Source organism: Aptenodytes patagonicus, chromosome 2 (genome assembly GCF_965638725.1).
Source record: "Aptenodytes patagonicus chromosome 2, bAptPat1.pri.cur, whole genome shotgun sequence".
NCBI lineage: Eukaryota > Metazoa > Chordata > Aves > Sphenisciformes > Spheniscidae > Aptenodytes > Aptenodytes patagonicus.
In genome coordinates, this window is record NC_134950.1 from 108395714 (window position 1) to 108420491 (window position 24778).

Below are 24778 nucleotides of genomic sequence, written 5' to 3' on the forward strand. Positions count from 1 at the left end.
TAGTCTGCGGTAACAGTAACCACAACTCTGTGTTTAGTAGAAACCCTGTAAGGTAAGATGATGGCAATCTGAATGAACTACTCAAATTTGAATCAGGTGCCAGAGCAGTGAGCTTAGACGTGCTTCTGAGTTTTGTAGCCAACAAGTGGCAGCTTCCCACGTTATTTTGTGGTAGCTCAGGGTATATATACTGTTTTTCTCTGATTTTAAATCAGATTTAAATTTCATAATTTTTAGTGTGCTTATAGAAACATTTCCTTTCTCATTGTTATGTCTGAATCTAAAAAAATCTTTCTCTGTTTTTTACTGCTTTTGTAGTCAAGTGTTTTGTCTGTGTTAATTGTACAGATGACTAGGGAAGCCTGTGCTAACTTGTGAAATTAGAAGCTTTCCAATAGAATTTGGTAGTTACATCTCAAAACAATGACCTGAATTTTAATTTGACAGTATTGTGAGTCTGTATTAAAATTTAAGAAAAAGGAAATAACTGTTTATCAAAGTAAATAGGTGTTACCAAAAGTACTGTTTATTTCTTATGTCTCAAACCAAATATCTACAATGTTATTACATGTGTTATGGGCAATATGCTTCTACAGATTATGATAATAGGAGTCTTCTGGTTTCAATGTCTTTGTAACATTTCTTAATATTCAAACATATGTGTAGTTCACATCTAACAATTTTAACTTTGCTGTCTGTAAAAATCCAAATCTGAAAAGGCTGTCCCAAAGTTAATGGCATATCATTCTAGACCTGTCTGATTTCCAAACTTTTACTCTGGGTATCTCTCATGCTTTGGAAAACTTTATGTAAAATGGAAATTAGAAGAAATGTTTTTCAGAAATATCTAAATGGAGTTGCATTATGACTGGACTCTAAGATATGCAGGTCTAAGCAGACCTGTATCGTCTTAGCAGACCTGGTCTCAGACTTCTTATTTTGAAAGCCGTAAAACTAACTGGAAAAGTACAGATCAGTAGTAGAATCAGTGTTTGTGTCTGTTTTATGGAAGAGTTCAAAAGATGGCTGAAGCTTCAAATGTCCTGCTAAAAATATTTAAAAATAGCCTAAACAGAGACCTGGTAAAAATACACTTTTTTTTTTTTTTTTTTGTGAGCAAAGTTGTTGGTTTATATGAAATCTGTAGTCAAGTGAGAATAAATATTTTGGAACAAAGTGAGGGTATCTAAGTGGATAGGTAGCTAATGCATACTTACGTTAAAATGTTAATTTTTTTTTACAAATTAATGCAAGGGGAATTTTGAATGTGCATTTCTATTCAAAACCATTCATCTATTTCTTGCAAAAATAAACTCTGCAAAACCTTCTCTTAACATTCTCTTGGAGAACATTAGGGAAAACATTCTTATTAGTTCTAATTCTAATCTATTTATAATTATGACCCTCCACATTTCCCTTTTTAATATGGGATAGGAAAAGCAATTAATTTTAATTAATTAATTTCAAGACATTTCAAATTATCTCTAAGGGATTTTTAAGATTACTTGCTTGTGAGAGTAAGTTTTAGTTTGCTGTGAATTACACTAAGTTACATTTACTGTCTTCATCATTCTCAAAGATTAAACCAATACTACCTCTGACTAATTTTGACTCATCTATAATTTATTTGTTCAGCCAAAAATGGTTACTGGATATTGTTGGGAAAATTGGTCATGTTTCTTAGTAATTGCTCAGGGGAAATGTTGAATTTAAAAATGAGAAATAATTCGATAGGTTTGGTGATTGTAAAATTGTTTATGGATATACTCACTGAATACGCTACATATGTGAGAGAGTTACAAAAAATGCCAGCTAAAGGGCATGACACTTCTAGAAAGGAAAAAAAAACCACCCACTTTCTTTTCCTACTATGGCAACAGCTATTCAATCTCAGCAGGAACTTTCTTCATTTAATGTTTATCATAGCAAGATGTAGTGCGCTTAAGGAAAGAGGAAGGTTTGGATGTTGTTTCCTTTATTTTTATTTTTTTTTTTAATATGAGATTTGGCTTAATGGACAAAATGTAATTGTTGTGAATTTTCTCTGAGCAGATTAATACTTGTGAGACAGATCATCCATCAGCAAACTGGCTGTGAGGAAACCTTTTATGTGAATCTTCCTTCTTTAACTTCTTTTAGCTTCATATTTTTGAAAATGACTCAAAGGAAGTAGCTGATTTAAACTTGGAATGGTGGTCACTCACTTTACATATTACCTCATTGAAAGATTGCACACACATAAATATAGGTGTTGATAAGTTTTCAGTAGCTTCAGGGAAAAACTAACCTTTTGTCCTCTTAAGTAGAGTGTGTTTTTCTAAATAGTAAAGTACGTTCAGTACTTCAGTACCTTGAGCTCTAAGAAATATGAATCATGTCAAAATGGAATTTTATCCTGTTCCTTCTAGTGAGCAGTCCCATAGGAAGGTTTGATAATTGCTATATGCAAAAAAGAATATTGATACACAATGTGTAAAAATATTATGTTGTGAATAATGTTTTGACTGAATGCAGGGCAGCAGCTGCATTTAAACTGACTACTTCAAATGTGGTTGTTTAGAAAATTACAAATCCAGTACTTGACCTGAAGATGGGGGAAGAGAGGGAAATAATATCATCCAGGAACTATACCAAAATTTCTCTGACCTCAATAGGATGCAAATTCTGGAACAATTATGAAGGAAACATGAAAAGCACAAAAAAATGCAGTACAACTTTACCAATTGCAATTTACTACATATGTGGTGAGCAAATTTATTTCGTTTAAAATGTCTGATCATCTGTAGACAAAAATCTGGGAAAAAAAAGTCAAAATTAGACTTCTCTTTGGCGTTATTGTGATGCATCTGGCATTCAGCACCACATATGAAACTATCATGGAGGACAAGGAATAATGAAATAGTAAGAAAGATTGATGCTGGCAGAAGTTAACAGTGTTAAGTGTCAGACACTGGCTTGTACACAGTCTGGCATGAGTTTATAAATGGTGAACCTGAAAGAAGAGTTTTGCAAACATTATTGTTTCATAGTTTTGTTAATGACCTTGGCATTTAAAAACAGACACATCCTGATTAAACTAGCTGTCAGTACAAGGAGCTAATTTGAATGACTTTGAGGGTTGATATAAAAGAACTGGGTTGAGATCGGATATGATAAAGCCGTTTTCTTAGCAACTAGCAGTAAGAATGTCTAGGCTTAGTGTCAGAGCAACAAATAAGAAAAAAATCTGTGTGTACAGCACAGATTGAGTGTGAGGAAGCCATGAAAAAGTGATTTAGAGTTTACTGGATAAGATACTTCTAACAGAAATTAGAAAGACAATAATGCCACTGTTCAAGGCTGTGCAAAAGCTGTGTGCAACTTGAATAACTCCTACAGAAAATGCATGCCATGTGAAAAAGCGATATGGGTATACTTATTAGAACAATTAAGGGAATGGAGAGACGATTGTAAAAGAACGGAGCAGAAGTAGTTGGCTTGTTTGGTCTGGCAAAGTTAATGCAAAGAAGGGGGGATATATTTGTGAGGATTAGAAAAAACCTTAGTGGGGCATACACCATAAAAGAGAGAAAGATATTTAAGCTAAAGGGTAGTTTTAGCACAAGAAGAAATAAGCAAACTGGCTACCAATGCATTTATCTCAAAAAAAAAAAAAAAAAAAAATTAAATGCAAAGAAGTTGTAATCTCATTGTAAAGCAATTAGGTTAACTCCTAATTGGAGTGACTACTTTCAAGATGCAACTCAGCAAGATTTTGAAGGGAATTCTATAGGGCAATAACTGCAAAAGAAGGGGATTAGGCTAAAAGAACTAGAAAGTCTTTTCTAGTATTATGCTCATAATTGTGGCCAAGAAATAAGTGGTATTCTCAGTGTATTGTGTAATACATTTTCAGGTTCCAACATAATTTGGATTAGTGATAAAGGAAGATAAATGACTGATTAGGATGCACACACTAAGAAAGTGTTATAGAGTTTTATGTATGCTTTAATTTTTACTTTTATTTTTTACTTGACTCATCTATATGTATGCTTTTTCTGTTTGCACCATAACCCATTTTGATATAAACCTCTTTTTTTTATTATTTTAAGTTGACCATTTTTGCTAATTTTGGGAAAAAATGTGTATTTCTGTTGTCCTATAAACTATTTATATGTAGGTTTGTGTCAAAATAACTGAAAGAAGTATAAATCGTGTATTAAGTTACTTTGGTTCTTGACAAATCGTAATTCAGACAAATCATAATGTTCAAAATGTCCTTGCTTGGTAGCATGCCACCTCAATAAGCATCCATCATAAATGGAAAAGATAGCAATGCCAAACTGTTTTGAAATAATTCACTGGTATCCCATATATCATAACCAGATGGAAGAAAAAAACTATGGGGAAAAAAGTATATGTGATCTGGGAGCTTTTAGAAAGTTTCTGAAGGAAACCAAAATATTTAGTCTGTACTCAGGAAAATAGCATTTTTTTTCTTTTTGAATTATACCTCTGAAACCAATCAAATAGCTGTAATTGTAAAGAATAAGGTAATCTATTTGCTGGATTCAGCTTTATATTTGTTGAAAAAACAGAAGTTCATAGATTGATTAATGCAGTAAACTTAGTACTCTCGTCAAACTCTTCATGAGCTCCACTTCACTGAAGGCATAATATTGACTTAACATATAGGTATTTTCCCTTTTCCTGGAATCGTTTTAGAGAAAACAGCCATTTCCAGATGACTTTTGAAGATTTCCAAAGATGGAGACTCTACTACCCCGCTGGGCAACCTGCCCCAGTGCTCAGTCACCCTCACGGTAAAAAAGTATTTCCTGATTTCAGAGGGAATCTCCTGTGTGTCAGTTGGTGCCCATGGAAAACAGCCTGGCTCCATCCTCTTTGCACTCTCCCTTCAGGTATTTATATAGATTGGTAAGATCCCCCCGAGTCTCCTCTTCTCCAGACTGAACAGTCCAAGCTCTCTCAACCTTTCCTCATAGGAGAGATGCTCCAGTCCCTTAATCATCTTCATGGCCCTTCACTGGAGTCTTTCCAGTTTGGCCATGCCTCTCTTGTACTGGAGAGCCTAGAACTGGACACAGTACTCCAGGTTGTGGCCTCACGAGTGCTGAGCAGAGGGGAAAGATCACTTCTCTCAAACTGCTGGCAATACTTTACCTAATGCAGCCCAGGATACCATTGGCCTTCTTTGCTGCAAAGACACATCACTGGCTCATGTTCAGCTATGTCCACCAGGACCCTCAGGTCCTTTTCTGACAAGCAGCTTTCAAGCCAGGTGGCCCCCAGCCTATATGGGTGCCTGGGGTTGTTCCTGCCCAGGTTGAAGGACTTTGCACTTCCCCTTGTTGAACTTCTTGAGATTCCTGTTAGCCCATTTCTCCAGCCTGTTGCAGTACCTCTGGATGGCAGCATGACCCTCTGGTGTATCAATGTCATCACTGATGTCAATATAAAAATGTAAAATAAATATTTATGCTGATTTTATATTATAAAAAAGAAATCAGAAATTATTTAAGAATAGCCTTTTCTATTGTAAAATAGTTGTCTCTCAACTCAGCTACAAATAGGCTTTATTAAATTATCTTATATCATTAAAGATTTGTAAAATGATTGTGAAGGTTTGAGAGGTTAGTCCATCTTGTTGTCTATAACTTTAAAGGTTATTATCAAGATGAAAAATTAATCGGTCTGTTTACTTGATGTCAAGGATGATAAATTTAGAAGCAGTTCTAATAACATCAGAATGAAACTGAGGGAGCTTTACAGTTATGAGTGATGTTTTGTCTTCTGACCTCTTCCCTAAGTAGTGTTCTTAAGTGCAGTTTTGACTTGCATCAAATGCATTGAGGATACTCTTCCCTTTTAGTATGTTGTGGATGAATTAGGTTTATTTCTGATGCAGTAACACGTCTTCACGTATCTGTATGGAAATCTTAATGATTAGAATTATATATAAAGAAACAGTTTTTTTCTGAAAGATGTTAAAAAGGACTGCTTATTTGTTCAAATCTTTACAGATTTCTTCTTTCTTACTTTTTGTTGCAGTTCTTTTAACTAATAACTCAAATACTTAACTGCTGAAAGCTAGTTGTCTTCTGCTCAACTCTGTGTGACTATAGAAGTGCTAAGAAACAGTGGCCAGTGTAGAAAGTGTCTCTTTTTCTCTGGTGCTGCTTTTAGTCTACCTTAAAAAGACCTGGTATCCACAGAAGATGTCTACAAAGGTAGATTTAACCATGATGATAGGTGAAATGGTTATCATAAAACTTGATACCTGATGTGCTTATTTAAATTCCACTGGATATTCTGCTGGAGTCTAAATATATTTGAAAATCTACCCTCAAGTCTGTGTTTATCAGCTCATGTTATACTGCAAAATTTCTTGTACTTAGAAGAGCCTGAATTTAGAAGATCAACTGAGAAGATCAAATACTGGTCATTGTCTGTTATCTGAGTCGTATGGATCAGAAGATTGCTATTATTGTTGTAACATTCTGATCATAATGCACAAGGGTGTGTACTTAAAGATTGTTTAATGTCTGTGGTTGTCTATATTGTGATTACAAAAGTAATCTTTGTACCCAGCAGAGTGTTCATATCAGAAGTGTCCTCACTGGGAACCCTACTGCGTCATTCAAAACCTGAAACTGAGTGTAGAGTTTTAATATAAACTACTTAAACTTATTGGAGAAATGCTTGTTTCTGGTTAAGAATTGACTCCTAATTATTTTATGGATGCCTGATAAAGGGTCTTTAAAGCTGGTTGGTAAGGTTTAATGACTAGAAACTGACTCATCAAAGGCTGCAGGGAGGTTGGACAAGCAATCTGCATTAAAATTTTAAGGTGGAGTGGAATTCTTCCAAAACTATTTTCCACTTCCTGCCTTTTATTTGGACTACTCTAGAACATACAAACACCTGACTTGGAGGGCCTATGACTATTACCATTGTGGTCCCCTCAGTTTTCAGAGTCCTGCTATTTCAAGATTCTGACTGCAATAATTTTTCTTTTGGCAAATAAACCTACTGTTTACTAAATGACTCCATACTGTTGTTCTTTTTGGGTATAATTTTCTTTAGTGACTCACATTGATTCTCATCTGTTCTGTTTGCTTAATTTACTGAATTCAGCTGAATTTTTTTGCTAAGTAATACATGTTTTCAGACCTGCTGTATGAAAATAACTGCTCTTAGTATTTTTCTGATGATGGAACTGTGTTTATAAGCTTTAAGGATGATGGGGGCAATTTACAAGTAAGGATGGAACCAGAATTCAGAATGACAAATTGTAAAGATGGCATGAAATCAACATAGTGAAATAAGCTAAAAATGGTGGCAGTGGTTCAGTGGGAGAGGATTTGGGGGGTGATAGTGAACACCATACTAAGCTTATTACCAACAACTTTAGGGGAAAAAGCCTAATATTCAAGAATATATGAACACATAGTTATATAAACCAATGTAAGAAACCTCAGCTTTATTCAACACTGATAAAATTTTGTCTAGATAACTGCTTCCAGGTTTGGGGAAGGTTATGCCATTTAATTTTGTAATGTCATTTAACTTTGACAGCCATAGTTAATGTTGGATGCCATGTCAGAGCTTCTTTTCCTCAGATGCATTTTGTCTATCCAGCACAGAATTTGTTTTCTCTTGTGCAGGATGATTGCTTCTTCATCTTTGTATATGTACTATAGCCAAATTTCTTTATCGCTGGGTGATTTCCACTTTGATAATAACATCTAGTGTTGTGTTCTGTTTTTCCCCCCTTATTTTTGGCCAATCTTCTCAAGAAGCACTGTATTCTTTCACCTGTATGCTTGTGTTTTATACACTTTTTTCCCCAGCACCAAAGAGACCAGTTTATGTCCTCTTTCTTGTCTCCAACACTAATCCTTTTTATGACCTTCAGTTTATCCAGGTCTCAAAATTCTCAGAAATATAGTAGCTCTTTTTTTCATCCCAGATGCCTTTCATTTATCAGCTGTGTAATCTCAGCCTGTAAATTTTTCCTGTTGAAGGCTTAATTATTTGGCCTTTATATCAAACTTCCTTTCAAATGGTTATTCAATCCTTGGCTCATGTGTTCTGTCTTTAGAATTACATCTTCAATATAACTTTTTCTCAGTCGCTCTCCTTCAGTTCCTTGACATTTGGCCAGCATTCTGCATGTGAAACTATATATACTCTTTCCTAACATGTTATCTCTTTACAGTTCACAAGGAGTACAGTTCTGAATCATTTTCCCCCTCTTTTGCAAGTTCTTTTTCCCCATTCTAACTCCTTGCTTTTAATTGAAAGGACAAAAATTAATTAATTAGGTGGGTCTCTTTGTTGCCTTGAGGGATGCATGCTAAAATCAGAAGCAGTGACACATCAACTACCTTTGAGGGAAATGATAAATTCATTCCCCTACATCACTTTAAAAAATGGAGGACTTGACTCAAACATAGGCTTTCTGCTCAAGTGGAACATTAAAAAAAAAAAAGTTATGTGATAAACATGGCCCTGCTTTTCTGACTTCATTTTCTTCCTCCCAGTTCCATACATGGAGTGTAAATGGTAGATATACCATTCAACAGTATTCTTTAGTAGAGTCCATATTTTACATCAAAAGCTTTTTTAATGCCTATAGCACTTCACAAATCACATATTAATCCCTTTGTTTATGGACTATGCAATTCCATTGACCTACGATGATGCTGATAAACCCTAATTCCTTATTCCCTCTGATTAACCTTGGATGATGTAAACATCTGCTGACACATTCAGTGACGTGACAGAATTGGACTGACTCCCAGAGAGTGACCATAAACCCCTTCCTGTAATAGCTTTGTATCCTGCGCTTTTAGTGGAATACGAATCGTGAAAGGAGTCCAGAAATACGCAGTTCATACGTGCTAAACTGTAAGGGGCCCCCATATTGACAACACCACTGATTCATTCAAAGTACAGCTCCATGCACAAAATGTCAATATTATTTTATTTCCAAGTCTCAGGGGAGTATTTTATGCACAAGCTCAAAAGCCAGCTTGTATAGAAAAAGTGAAGTACTTTTTAACATTACAGTATGTTCTTTGCATTAGTTCTGCTTACCTGTCCTGGCAGGATATGCATTCTAGGCTGTTATTCAGAGCCAAATGTTGGCAGACATACCAGCTTTCAGACAGACAGCTGTATCCTGCATTTAGAGATGTTGACTGGGGGATGCCCTTATCTACTGTTGTTAGAGTTCTAATACACCAGCTTTGTGTACTTCATCCGACCTTAAAACATCAAGGAATGGCAGTTTGATGTGACATTTTTATCATTCCCCACACCTGCAATGCCCATTTCTGCCCAGTTGCTTAGTCCAACATCCGGTAGAAAAAAGATGCAGGATATTGTTCTTTTCTTTGGTAGCTATTCATCTCTTCAGTAACTGTTGAAACCACTGGCTAACTTTTTTCAGTTGCAGAGGAGAGTGAGTTTATAGGCACAGCAGCTGTTAAAAGAGAGACACTCTCTAAGTTCCCTCACTGAAATGCAGAAGAAATTGCAATGAGTGATATTTATGAAGCTTTATCATTCCAAGAAGCACTGTTGGCTCACGTATGTCAGCTGACAAATCAGACAACATGTGTGCTGCCTCTTGTCCTGTCAAAAAGAGGGATGTTTTGGAGATCTGAAAATACTTCAGTGGTTAAAAGGGAAGCAAGGGTTAAGGAATATATTAGGTACTGACAAGTGTTGTGGTAGCTGAGTTACAGGGAAAAGCAAAGTCCTGCATTTAGGATGGGTATTATAAGACAGGTGGAATTTTAATTATAGGGAGCTGTAAATTAAACCAGTTTCATTAACTGAAATATAACAATATTTTCTTATCAAATATTGGACTGTTTGGGGTTTTATATTAAAATGAACAGTGCGTCAATCTGTAGTTACCTAGCTCTAAGTAGCAGGTTTTTAATTTTTGGATTCTGAAACACTTCAGAAAAAGGATGCTTTTTCTTTCATGTAAGATGCCTTTCATGTCTGTATTGATAAACATAGGAACTTCCTAAAGTTGATCTCTTCTGCTGACAACTGAAGACATGATACCTTTTTTTTCAGTTGGGAGTAACTCCCGTAAAACCTCTATAGTTGAGATTTATTCAGATTTGAAGAATAAACTTTACTCTTTTTCAGATGCTTATACAACAATAAAAAATGCATATGGTATAATAGAATTAAGCCTAATTGCTAAAATTTAAACATGGCATTTTTAAAAAGGAGGCTTAGGGAAAGCATTTCAAGAAAGGCAACAAATACACTTTTGCAAATAAAAAAAGAGAAAGCAAAGCTTTGAACTTAAAAACCCTTCTTTTGAATATTTGGTTGTCTATTTGGACAAGCAGATGGACAGATTAGATGTTGGTGAAGTGGTTATAAATTGAAGCTTGACTGAGTGATTGGCAAAACCGTTAAAACCTTTTTTTTCTGTGATTTATGGTAGAAAGGAAAGCTAAACTATGCTTCTGTTTAAGACCAGTCAAAAGATCTTTCCTTCTGTTTAGCATCTGGAAGGCAAGTTAGTTCAGAAAGTATCAAACAGACTATTTTCCAGGACAGAAACTGGATTTTCATCTATGTTATTAAGTGAAAAACAATACTTGGTAGAATTGACATTTGGGAAATTTGAAATCAAAAGTTTTGTATTTATCTTTGACTGGATTGTCATTAATCACTGCATTTTCCTGACCCACATCTCTGCCCTGTTCCACTAGCAGGTGAATTGTGCATCCTGCATCTTTTCTGATCCATTGCAGTCCTTTCCTGTGGATAAAGTGCTTGCCCTGGGTGGCAGAGTATGTGTGCTTGTGTAAGGAAAGGGAGAGGGAAGGGTCAGGGGGGAAGTGAAGAAGGAGGTGGATCAATGTTGACAAAGAGCTCCTTGAAATTCTCTTCACCATTTGTCCTACTTACAGTGATACCTACAGGGGAATTGAGCTTTATTAAAAGTCACCTTTAGTGATTTCACACTAACAGAGTTGTAGAGCTGTTAGTCACAGCAAGTTGGCACATGTGAAGAATAGAATTAATGGTGGGATTAAGCCTGAGTTAGTCGTGTAATATAAGAATAAACAATATGTGTAAAATATTCATTATACAGCAACTAATGATTTCTTGCCAAGACAGTCTTTCCACAGCCTGTAATGTTATTAAATAGTTACCTGTAAGGAAACAAATATGAACATCCTCAATAAATGTTATGGGTGTCAGTCTATTAATTAGGAATTTATTCTTTTAATAAAGTTATATTTTTGTATTTTCAGTTGATTTTTACCCAATTATATGTGTTAAAAACTTTAATGGCCTAAGGCTGCCATATTTTCTTTAAGAATCGGATCTTCATGAGCTCTTATTTTCTTTCATTCTTTTATTTTTTTCTTTTTTACTCAGCAGTTGGTGGAAATGGGGAAAAAGTCTATATGTGATCATACTTTTTGGTGTTCCAAAATCATCTAGCTAGCTATTGACTGTTACCAATTTTCTGTGTCAGATTTTGAGAAGGCCACAAACTTCCAAGTGAAACACTGTAATTACACACACAAATCTTAATGCAGGATTTAGGCTTTAACATCCTTTCATTTTGGCCTTGATTAAATTTTTATTTTAGATGTTTCAGAGTAAGCAGAAAGAAAAAGAATACTTTTACCTCCCTTGATTTCACAGCCGTAGATCCTTATAAAATCTAAACCATCAAATTTCACATAACCCTTCAGTTAATCCCTACACTAAACCTCCATAAGAGTAAATATCATGTACGTGCCAGTGTATTTAGTGGAATGCTTTCTTTCAGGTCTATCTAGAATCATATCTCTTTTCTGCAGTGATGCAATAATTAGTAATTACAACTTTGCGTTAACTAAAACCCATGCAGCACTATCATATTTGAGTGAATGAACTCTGTTTTTTCCTTCTCATTTATCAAGCACTAAAATCAAAGCTAAGTTCTTTACTGTGGGTGTTTTTGTTACAATGATAGAAAAATCTTGCACTTGTGTACTGTCACTGGTTACTGACGCATAGTATCTTGTCATATTAGAGGCTTTCTTTGTTACACAAATATTTTGCTTTAAAAAAAATAACAGAGTAAAATAATTCATAATCTGAAAGCTAGGAAATTAAAAACTGGAGTGCACCTGAATGACCCTAAATATTGAAACATATGAAGGGGCAAAAGAAAAGTAATCACAGTCTGAAGCAGATAAAATTGAAATGAGTGAAATTCATCAGCTAGAGCTTTTAGGTTCTTGCTGGACCATGTTATCACAGAATTAAAGCACCCTCCAATCTTCCATGTTTCTATCCCTATGATCCCTTTAAGTTATGGAAGTATCCAGATTTTCAAACAGAAAAAGCATATGGACATTATAATGCTTAGCATGGTATTACAAAATTCTGATATCTTTGTGTTTAAATCCATGGTTTATGTACTTGCTCACTACATATGTTGTATGAAGAGAGTGATCAGAAGCAAATCTCAAGAAACACTGTCAACTTTTCAAACCACTTTATTTTGAGTTGGTTTTGGCTAAAATGAAGTTTGTTATTCCTGTGTCTTTTTCCTACTTCTGCTTAAAAAAACCAACATGCTGCTAGGGAGAAAAGTAAGAGCAAATTTTCCATTCAGCAACTATAGCCAAGAAGTTTAACCTTTTTTTTTTCCCTAGGCAGTTTTCTATTGAATTTTTGATTATTTGCATTGTGTGGTCTTATTATTGATTTGTCAGGTACCAGAATACAAGCCTGGAACAAGAGTCTAGTTCAGTGCAAAGTGGGGACAGATATTCTCATTTCTGCCTCACTACTGCTGTTGGCCAGAAAAGGACTTGCAGGTCTATGGGATGAGGAAGTAGTGGAAGTAGCCAAAAGAAGCAAAAAGAGGGGCAGCTGGTGTTTGGAGTGGTTCCCCTCCTATCTGGTCATGCTGAGGTATTTCACAAGGCAGTGAGTATGGCAGTGTCAATTCATCATTTCCCTTTGTATCTTGCCATAAACTGGCACAAAACTCCCACAATACTTAGTAATGTAAATCAAATGTGAAGTTTCCGATCCAAGTAATGTGTCATAACTCCCAAATTTAGGAAATTATGAAATTCTTTCTTTCTCTAATCACATGTTCAATTTATTTTTAATTTACCAATGATGTCAGTTATAACTGTAAGAAATATTAAAATAATCACCTTGGGTTTTAGTTCCCATCAGTAAGGCTGATGGGACAGGAGAAATGAAGAGGGTAAAAATGTTTTCTTATTACAAAGTAACCTTCCAATTATGAACAGAATAACATTTCTGAATAGTGTAAATCCATGCATCAGGATTAGTTACATCTTTTCTAAAATATTTCACAAATTTTCCCTCACGTGACATTTTGATATATTTAAGTAGCATGATGAAATTGATTGATTTGCAATAATGAGGTTAATGAATCAGAATAGGTAGTGACAGGCATCTTACAGGCTTCATATTAAATCAGAGCAAGCAGAGACGAATGAATACATTCACCATCATGTGATTCCAAAATGATTTTTCCAGCAGAAATAGATTTCATTAATTAAAAAGACATTTTATTTTATCATACAAGATTAATTTGAGCTGTAAAAGAAATAGCTTTGGTTTTTTGCATGCCTGAATGGTAGTGGATAATATGATCACAAACATACTTTTACTTCCAATTGTCTCAAATTTACATATGTTCCACATTAGAAAGCAAAATAGCAAAAAAGAGGTGGATAGAAATGTTTGTTTATGAAGTGCAGGACTTGTCTTGTTTAGACTAGTGCTGAGTTGGTTTTTTTTGCTCATGCAACATTCCTTAATTTTTACATATTTAAATTGGTTTGTCTATCCCAGCTAGAAACATACAGTCCTAGAAACTACAATAGATGTGGGGAACAGAGTTTGTTGAGAAAAAACCAAAACCAAACCACAACAAAAAAGACCAACAATGAGAGAAGCCTATTTAAATAAAATTTAAATTTAAGTTTAAAAATAAAACAACCCAAAAGCTCTCTACCTAGTGAAACCATTGTATTTTCATTAATTGGAATTGCACGTAACAAAAACATGGCAACATTTATTTGTTTTCTGATGAATACCATATTAGCATTTTCCTTTCTTACAGCAAATACATACACATGACATATTTTGAGATATCTCTGCAACATATAGAAGCATATGGAATGTATTACCATTTATCTTCATGAAAAATGTGTCAACATAATTTTACAAGATAACGAATAGATCATATTTAGAGCCATATTGGTAAGCAGTGGTATGTCAGAAAAGGGAATGTATAAATCTTCATATAATATACGTTTTTCAGCTGATATAGCTATTCTTGTAATGATTGTGGTACATTTGAGCCCTTAAGTAATGATTAGTCTGTGGTAGAACTAACTATTGCCATTTTGGGGTAAGAAAACCTTTTTTAATACGTGACTACAGAGTGGAGCACTGCCACATTTTGGAGTTGGGTTAGATCCTGACTTGGAGCAAATGGCAAAAATGAGGCAATGGAAGGAACAGTAAAGATAGGTGATTCGTTTATACTGAAGCTGGACTGAGACACAATTAATGTAAACCAGATTCTGTGATTTGCTAGTTGGAATAGAATGCTCTGTGGAAAGAGGAATTTTTAGCTATCAGACAGCATTCATGTAGAATCACAGAGAACATTCATGGAACAGAGAATATGGCTTGACAAAATAGTAAGGTTTCTCTGAGCATCCAAAAGATGTTTGTGCTGAAGAAGCTATTGGAAGAGGTAATAGTGAACCAAGAATAGCAGACACTTTGTGAACTTCTTTTCCCTCTATAAGAAATTAATAATAATAATAATAATAAAAAGCTTGAATAGAGCTGGAAAGAATCCCTTATCCAGCTATAAAGCATAGAATGATCTGCTTAGTGCAAGTTACACAAACAGGATTTTGAGATTCATCCAGCTCTGTAACGCTTGTCAGTGCTGTAGGACATGTGTATCAGAATTATAGTTTTAGGAAAGAACTGTTCTGTTGGTTAGTGCTGTCTAATTTAATTGATTTTTTTTGCAGGTAACGTTAATATTGAAGGTGGTCAGCCTTAAGGTGGGCAAAGCACAAGAGAATATGGCGCAAAAAACAGTTGTTCTGGGAAACAAGATAGAGATCTTCATATGTCATCACAAATTTTTGTTCAGTCTGATTAAGGTAAAGCTCTTACACTAACCTAAAAGTGTTTTCTCAAATAAGTTAGCCAGGTAATGACAGTTTGGGAGTGCATGAGAATGGATTTGCTGTACTTCACTGCAAATATATACAACTAGTAGATACCTGACAGTAATACTCTCCATGGTAAACGTATCTTTTGCCTTCAAATGCTGAAAATGGCCAATGCTCTAAACAGGTACTTACGTACTCAATCCTAAGCACATCTGAGTTACTCAGTGACTTCAGGACAACTGTTCATGAAGGAATGGAGCCCAAAGGTAAAGTTAGCTCTCTGTTGTGTTTATGGAGCACCAAGTGCAGAGGAATATCTCTTTTGGTGTTAGCTTTTGGGCATTTTATTGTAAATCTATAATGATCATAAATTAAGTAAGAAAGAGAAATCATCATTTTTGTAGTAGGATGTTGAAAAATTTAGTCTCCAGTGAAGCAAGGGAAACTTGTTTTAATTATTCATATGTATAGATGATTTCATGAACCCTTTGAGGATTTGCAGACACGCTTCCTAATTATTAGGAAACTTCTTATACTGTCTCCTGCTAACCCCACTTCAAACACAATGCTTCAAAAATTAGTAATCAATTAAGATTTCACTTTAGGGACAAGCTTGCTTCCTACTCAATTATTCTTAGCTCATAAAAATTGTGCTGACAAGTGGCTGAGTCATATCTTTTATGAGCCTGCCAAAAGCCATGCAGCAAGCACAGGGAAGGAAGGTATAAAGTGAAACCATGTGCACTAACTCCACAATATAATTAGATAATTTTCCAGAACACTATTGGTATGAATGTACATTGTGAAGCAGTAGGTGTCACACTATGGATATTCATGCCTTATGAAAGGGTCTGTTAGACTCTTGGAAGTGAAGTCAAAGGCCTGAAGTGCTGCCATGGTGTCATTAACAATATCTGCTAGTCAGTTACGATCTTCAGGAACTTGGATTTCTGTAAAAGCATTAGAATTTCTTAATAGTACTCAGAGAAGAAGCAGGACAATACTCTAAAGTAGACCACACATAGACTGTAAGCCTGAAGAAGACCTCAGCAAAGTTGATATTGATTGGTGTGGATCATGCCCACATAGGTAACTTGTGAGTGGCATCTATGTTGTGTTTCTTTCCAACTACATAAATAGAAATCTATTGCTGATAATTAAAGTGAGTGCTGTACTGGATAAAGTTATTCTAGCTGCCTTCACTTTTTCCCGTGCATCTGAAGAGATCCACAGACGTGGCTTGTAAATTCAGATAATGCTGCCTCAACTTTTACCTCTCTTGATTATGCAGTTGCTTACTGCATGTAATGAATTTAGCATAAAGTTTAGACCAGGATGGGAAATGCTATATTTAGTAATACACATTCAAACCTACAGTATTCTTCTAGGTTTTGCAGTACAGCAAAATGAGTTGAGGGATTGTCTTTTTAATAGCTACTGATGTAGCCTATCTCCCTGGTGAGAGAACCATACAAATCTGCCCCCACACTAACCCCACTATGTTCCTCCAACAACAAATGACTTGTCCCAAAGGAGATAAGCAGCTTGTCGTTGCCCTCTGTTTGGCAGATCTCAACTTCCTTTCCTTTCAAATGATCCAATCAAACAGCGTATTATAGAGAAATTGTTCTCAATTTACATTTGACTTTGATGTTAGAAGTTTCTATTTGTAAACAGATATCTTTTATTTTTTCCAGATATGGCAGTCTGTAACAGATAAGAATGCATGTGAGCCTTAACTTTTACAGTTATGCATGTAATGGGTTTGTCAACCACTCTAAATCCAACTAGTTCACAACAAAGCTGAGGTAACTTGACGGGGAAGCTGGTTGCTTTCTATTCTTAATAATTTGGTATAAAGTCAGATCATGAATATCTTGACTTTACATTTCAATCAATTTTATAGTTTTGTGATTGAAAACCCCACAATATTTGAAAATTCAGAAATTAAAAATGAGTATGAAATAATTTTCCAATAAAATTTAGCCATTAGCAGGCTTCTTCTATTAGCATTTATAAACTTCAAGCATATACGTCATTGCAGGTGATAACTGTTTACATATATACATATACACATGCACAACACATAAATCCATTTTAAACTTTGGAGTAATTTTGTTCTTAACTGGTTTAGTAAAATTTCCAGGCTTAACATGTTGTACAATGGAACAGCTTTAGCTGAAGCAATCTTTGCCTTAAAATACATCCGCAAAAAAAGTCTGCTTGCTTTGTGGCAAAGCTTTCTCAAAGAGAATTTCAAACAAGATTCAGAGCTAATGAGTCTAACAAAGACATTAACAGGTTAATGGTGGGTCTTTGTGGCTGAGTCTGGTATCTACTAAAATGTGTTTATATAGGCTTTTACTGTCAATTCTTTCATGAATCATGGAACTGAATTTTATATCTTTGAAACTAAACTTAAAATGCCCATACAACAGTTTAAAGTATATGTTTTATTCAGAAACAAACTTTACATTGATCTTGAATTGTCATTATTGACAATTGTCTCTGGCAGATAAAGGGGAAAGAGAATACAGTGAGTTTTTTTCAGTGATGTAGTCACACATACGCAGCTGAGTAATCCTAGTGTTCCAAAAATGAGTTTGATTTCAATTTTTTGAGCAGGGAAAACCCTTTTTACATACAGAAAAAGCACCTTCTGCTTCATTGTTGCTGTTATACTTTCATTTTGAATGTTTTTCCATAAAAGACAAGGAAAGGATAATATAAAATTCACAAAATGGTCAGAAGACACCATGGACATGCCAGCATCAGGATATCTTCAATGTTTCAGTCCAGTGATCAGGGCTATCCTGTTTATCCCAGCCATAAGACCACAATTCAAATAATTTTTCAACCCATTGAAATGTCAGCATACATTTCTCATCCCAGAAAATGGTCTACTTGCTGTTTTACAAGGCACATAGGAGAGAAGGTTCTCAAAACTCCTCCCTTTAATATTACTCCACTTTTACTCTGTTTAAATGCTTATTTACCCATGGGTTCTTTATTTTTATTGGTATCACTATTGCAAGATCATAGCTATAATCTGGTTTTGGGTCAAATTCAAGTTTCTTCTTTGAACCAATCTCCTACAAGTGTCCCGGTTGTGGCTATTAAGTCACTGTTCCCGTTGTTTGCTTGCTTCCTATTCCATTCATCAGTTAATTTTCTTTTTAAATGTTTGCTAAGAGTATTAGCAATAATTTTAAGAAGAAAGAAATATACCAAATATCAGAGCATTTTATGATAATGGATTTAGTCTTTGAGGGGGGAAATACTCTTTCAGTAAAGGGAAATTTCCTTACAGATTTTTATAATTTGTAAAAGAACTTTTAGACTAACATTTTGGAGAGGGGTTATAGTAAGTCTTTGCACCAAAGATAACAGATGTTAATTCTAACACTTTCAGTTTTCAGACCAATTTTTTACTCTTTTCTGAGGTTTCTAGGGAAGATACCTCTGTTTCATTAGCTCTACCCTCAATATAAATAAACAAAATTTGCCTTCCTTCTCTTCAATTAGAGTTTCATTTTGATTTCTTCATATACTGTTTGTTTAAGTTTAGTTTAAAATTCAATAATGTATCACCAGGTTATCAACTCAATTGAAAGTATATGAGGAGATGTAATAAGTAATTGGCATCTGAAAAAGGAAAAAAAAGTTCTAAAATAATCACTTACAGCCATAGTTATTTCTTATGACTTGTTTTATTTTTATTTCCTAATTCAATACATGAGAAAAAATCTTTCAAAATTGATTTAACAAGCTAAATATTCACTAACTGTTATTATACTGACACATGCGTACACAGTGCCATCCATGTAGGAGGTTAGTATTACATGCTCTTACTAAAGTGTATGTTTCTATAAGCCTATTAACACAGGCTTCATAACATTTTCTAAATGGAAAATCTTTTTGCTGGATCACAATGAACTTCCAAATAACTCTGTCTATTGCAAGATTTCAGCCTCCTGTCCTCTTCTGCGGAAGGATTAGCTATTTAAATAGAAAGTTGCAAACTTTTCTTACAAATGTTTATTTCCTCCCACTGCCTTTTTATCCAATAGATTTAGTTTTGTACTTCAAATCAAGCTGGGTAATACTTTACTTAACAATAGTACTACTGAAATGAATAGTGGCAGGTGTATCGTAAACTGAATATTTGAAAGGGAATAATGTTTCAGAGTCTGACCCAAGAGACTGACCTTTTTATGGCTAAGCTTTGTAAAATTTCACCCATAAGCAGACACAAGGCCTGTACAATTAGGCATGAATGCTTGATTTCATAGGAGTTAAATGTAGTTTTAATAGCTATTTTAAAATGAAATACGCAGATGAGTTTAGTAACATTTCATACTCCAGCTGCCTCAGTGGAAACCGAAAATGAGAGTTTCTTTTACGTTAAAGAGCATTTTATGATGCTGATTTTATTAAGTCCTCATCTATCCATGAAGAAAAGCTATAAGGAACAATAACTACCACGAGGAACAAACTATACTTGAAAATATTTTTTATTGAAAACAGACTGAGTTATTACATCGGCTAACTTGTAATCGGGTGGGTTTTCTTTGTATTTTTGTGGTATTGTGGGTAAAGCTACTGTAAATATACATCTCCTACATGACCATTAGGCATGGAACTGGGTATGATTTCTGTAGGGAACCTCAATATGTTTGATAGGTTCTCAGATCTTTTTTTTTTTTTTTTAGTAAGGAAAATGTCTGTTTTATTCACACTCTTGTCTATAAAGTTTTTTAGGGCAACAATGAATGGATTTTCATTTTTATACAGTTTTAAAAAGCAAAGAGAAAATAGAGACTATGGTAACGAACCACTGTATGTTATCTGTCATCCTAGGACTGAGAAACCCATTTCCTGGGCAGAACAGGGCTTTTAAGTTACGTTTTCAGAGTTGTAGGAAAGAACTTCAGCTCTCCTTTCTTTGGCCTTCTGGGACTTCTCTTGCTTACCCTTAGTAATGTTGGTCCCGTTCTGATGCTGAATGGAATAATGTTGAAATGTTCCCATTTTTGTAGACTGGTAAAACATTTCCTGCCCAGTTCTAGCCTCTAACTTTGTTTATTGAAGCTGGTGCTCCACATGTTCTCTTTGAGGAAAGATTGTTGATGTATTAAGAACAGTCTGGTGAGAACAATTTCTCTCTTTAACCAGTGGCATATGCAGTTTGTTGTCGTTATTGTATTGGAAGGTTTTTAACCTTTAAAACTCATGGAGTCACTGCTAGAGTGGTTGCAGATTATTTCCATGATAGGCCTCAGGACTGATTTGAGCCCAGAAGAGCAGTGCAGGTAAATGCCTTATCTGCTGCCTTGTCACATTTGTGCCACTGGAAAATCAAAACTGAAATAGGGAGAAAGTAGATAAGCTGAACAGTGCATATACTGTGGTGTGCTTTTCAGCCTGGTACACTATGCATGCTTGACAGCTATAATCTAGACATGCCAGTGAATTTTCTTGTGTGTCAGTTTTGCCACGATGGAATGTTTTAATCTCCAAGTTTGGATTTTTGAAATATGGACAGGAAGAAAAAAGCAGGAGGAAGAGAAGTAGAAACTATTGAGTTTCTTCTATCAAGTCTTTTCTTCTGCTACTTTGGCTTCAGCTTTGTGGCACTTTCAGCTGCTGAACATTTCTTAAACAAATAGCATTTTACACTACTGTTATGTTCTTTATTCTTCAAAAGTGGAACTGCCCCTTGCCAAAAAAGACTTGCCCTGATCACAATCCAGCAAGTAAAACTTAAGTAGTAATGCGGGAAGCACCTCATCTAAAAGATGCTATTAGAAACAATTTCATAACAGACTCATAATTTTGAGTCTCCATTAATCTGGAAAGATAGATTCTTGTCCATCAGCACTGGGCATATCTTCTTCCCTGTATGAACTGAGTTTCACTGTTCACAGATCATAAAGTCCTTAGGAATTTTTTGGCTGTTTATTTTATGGTATTTTCTTAAAGCAGGATTGGTAACTGTACAGACTCTTGCACAGTTTAATTTTATAAGAAGTAGGCAACTCAACTTCACAGAGATACAGATCACAGTATCCAAACAATGTAATTTAAACCCTTCCTATCATCACAGAAATAGTTAGTAGAATAAATAGTTTGCTATGCTTTGCATATCTGTGCCTGCAGCTCATGACCGGTAGTTCCACCTCAGACTCATTTCCCCCCAGCATGCCCTCCAAATCTGTGCATACTCTCTTGATTGTGTGTCTGTGTGCTGTGTTTACACCATGCTATATCTGCAATAATGATACCGTTGTTTGTTGTAAACATTAAATGATAACACAACACAGCACTTCACTTTTTCTGTGTAGTTTTGATAATTTTTTTTTTGTCTCAAGCAAGGAGGTTTTTTCCTCATGTGAAGATTTGGAGTTTTGGCACAATATACAAATGTTATCCTTGCCTTGCCTCGTTTTCAAGATTTCTGGTGACACTTTGAACCTAATCCAGAACTGTTGTTTCATGAGTTTGTCATCACATTTTAGGAGGGCAGAATTAACAATGTTATCTTTGTTCTACCACTACTGCTAGTTTCATTAGGTACTAAAAGAAAATGTGTCTATTATTTCTCCTTTTGCTCAGTTTTGTTAGTCACAGCTACTTAGTCTTTGTTTTGACTTTTTTTTTCACTCCTCGTTCATCTCTCTCCTCCTTCCAGGCTAATTATTTCCACATTTCTGGGAATTGAGAGGATTCAATTATTCTAGTGACATAGGACTTGAAAAACAACGCAGCTAGAGACTATTTGCATGATGACTAATTTCCAGTCTTTGTTTTAAGTTTTGGGAGCTGAAACATGCTTTATACTTATACTTGTAGAGAAAGGAAGAGCCCTTCCTTCTCAATTAGTGCTTACAGGAAATGTATCCTGAATATCTTGCCCTGCTGAGAATAGAAAACAGATATAGGGACTGACTTAGTTTGGGTAGGAGCACACTGTGGGAGTAACAAACTATGAATCATCCTCATCACACATGCAGTGTGAAATGTGACTGTGAAACGTCTCACAGTCAAGGGGGCTGATTCCAGAATAGGGATCAGATGAACAAACACCAGCAAGCATCAAAGTTGTGTGGAGAGCAAGCAGATAGGACTGACGAGCACTGTGATTTTTTTCATGAGGGAGCAAGAGAACGGAAGCCTGCACAACTACTGCTTTCACTAAATAATCAGTCTCACCGTTTTCAGTTGTTAGCTATATTTTAATATGTTATGAAATTATATAGCACAAGTCAAACTCAATTCTGTGATTATACTCTAAAAGCCAATTTTCATCTTCTGTTATTTGAAATGCATGAATACATTTACAATTTCTGTAACAGTATTTCATGGCTTTCATCTCAATGTTTTACCAGTAGAAATTAAGAGGCATATTGTGTGCGTACACCTTTCTAGATGTAGGTAGAAATGCATGGTTGAGAATTTTTTAATTAAAACTTATTTTCAATGGGAAAATGCTGATTCCTAGAAACTAGAGGTTTGGGGAACATATCACCTCTGGTAAAGGCTTTTTTGGGAGGGGGGAGCCAGCAGGTGGGTCGTGGAGACAATTCTCATTTACAGACAGGAATATATGATCCAGGATCTGTTCTCCCTTTTTGTGACTTTGCATTCACTATCATGATCTGAGGCAGATCAGACTTGATTAAACACACACACATATACATATATTTGTGTGTGTGTATATATATAGTGTAAAGCATTACATAGTCATGTGTAAAACACTTCAGAATTATCTTGAATAAAATGGAAAAGTACACAAGTTAATATTTACTTTGATGGAAAGTTGTGTTTCAACCATTTTGGTAGAAATTTGCTAATAATCCCTCACACTGAAACATCAGTTTAGGTGCAAATGTACCGACATTTTTTTCATTTCTGGTCGCATTCTGTCTACAGCCAACAAAATGTCTTTTACTTGGTATGAGTTGCATAAATGGTTACTTTTCTATCTACAATAGTTAAAATGCTACATGAAGAACTTGTTTTGTGGGGTATTTTGCACCCAGAGCAGGAGGATAAAGGAGTTTCAACTGGATAAACCTGTAGAAACGAAGGGTGCTTTCTGTAACTATGGGATGAACCATCTGATGTGAGCACATCCCTTTTTGTAACTCATAGCACCTAAATTTGTCTTCTTAGAATTTTGAGTTGCATTTTCTCATTGAAGAGTATACTAGTTCATCTTTCCTGTCTTCCGAAGACTTCCATGGCATAACACATTTTGACATAGGTGTTTGACTTAGCTTTGCTGAGTGAGGTCTCAGAAATTAACGCCTTCAGTCATGTGTCATCTCCCCCTAAATAAAAAGTATCTGCTTAGGGCCACTCCTCTGTGTCAAGGAACAGCAACAGCCAGGTCAGTTTCCAACAGAAGACATTTTCCCCAAGTACTCTTCCAGCCTCTGACTATTTTCACTTCTTGGGATTTCCTGACCCTGTTTTGGTTTGGTAGCTCTTACTGGAATTCCTCTCTAAGTACTTGTCTGATCTCCTCTGCAACCCATGAAAGCTCTTTCAAAACCACAGTATTCAGTGGTGAAAAATTCCACAAGTCTGCTGCCTGTTGCACGAAGAACAACTTAATATTTATTTGTTCTGCTGTTCTTACCTGATTTTAACCCAAACATGTCAATACTCCTGTTGAAAGCCTGGGGGAAGGAGGAAAACATCTAGAGACATAACCACTTTAGCCAGCTTTGCTGCCCAATAGGACATGTCATGGAATTATGCTTTTCTGATCCAACATTAAATGCTTTGAACCACATCCAAAGTTAGATGCTTAACATATCCAGGATGCTTACTGCTTGAGCAAGGGGAAAATCATTAATATCTCCCATTCAAACTTTTGATTTGGAGTCTTCTATGTTTATTTAGTGGATAGATACTGAAACTGGGACTAAAGTTTTGTTGAAAACAAATCAAATTAAAATCAGCATGAAAGCACAGATCTACAAGGGATGTGAGCTTTTTCTGTTTCAAAGGGAGGAAACAGTTTAGGAGAACGAGAGACACAAAGCTTGAACCAGTATTTCTCTAAATGTTTTGGAGAGAAAACTAGACTTGGGGTTAAGAAATATTCATGGGTTTTGGTTTTTTGTTTTGTTTTGTTTTGTTTTCTTCCCCTTCGAGGAATTCATTATACAGGACAATTTAAAAAAAAAAAAAAAATTTGCTTATTTGCAAAATTGTATCTTCTTTCCATTGTTCGAGATGGAAAATAAAATGGCAATATCTGTTAAAGGAAATTTGGGCTGGACCCAACAGCCCAAGAGAGGCAAGGCTGCTGCTGCTCCACACCCCAGGTCTAACCAGTAGTGAGGCTGTATGTAGGCACACACACAGAGACACATGTATATGCCACATATATACACAGCTGGCTACACAGATCAACACGGACAGACACAGAGAAGCACCCATACAAACAAAGACAACACCAGCCATCCCTTTCTGGCTGAGAAGGAGGTCCACTGGTAAGAACATATTATACATATGTACAAGGTGGATTCCCT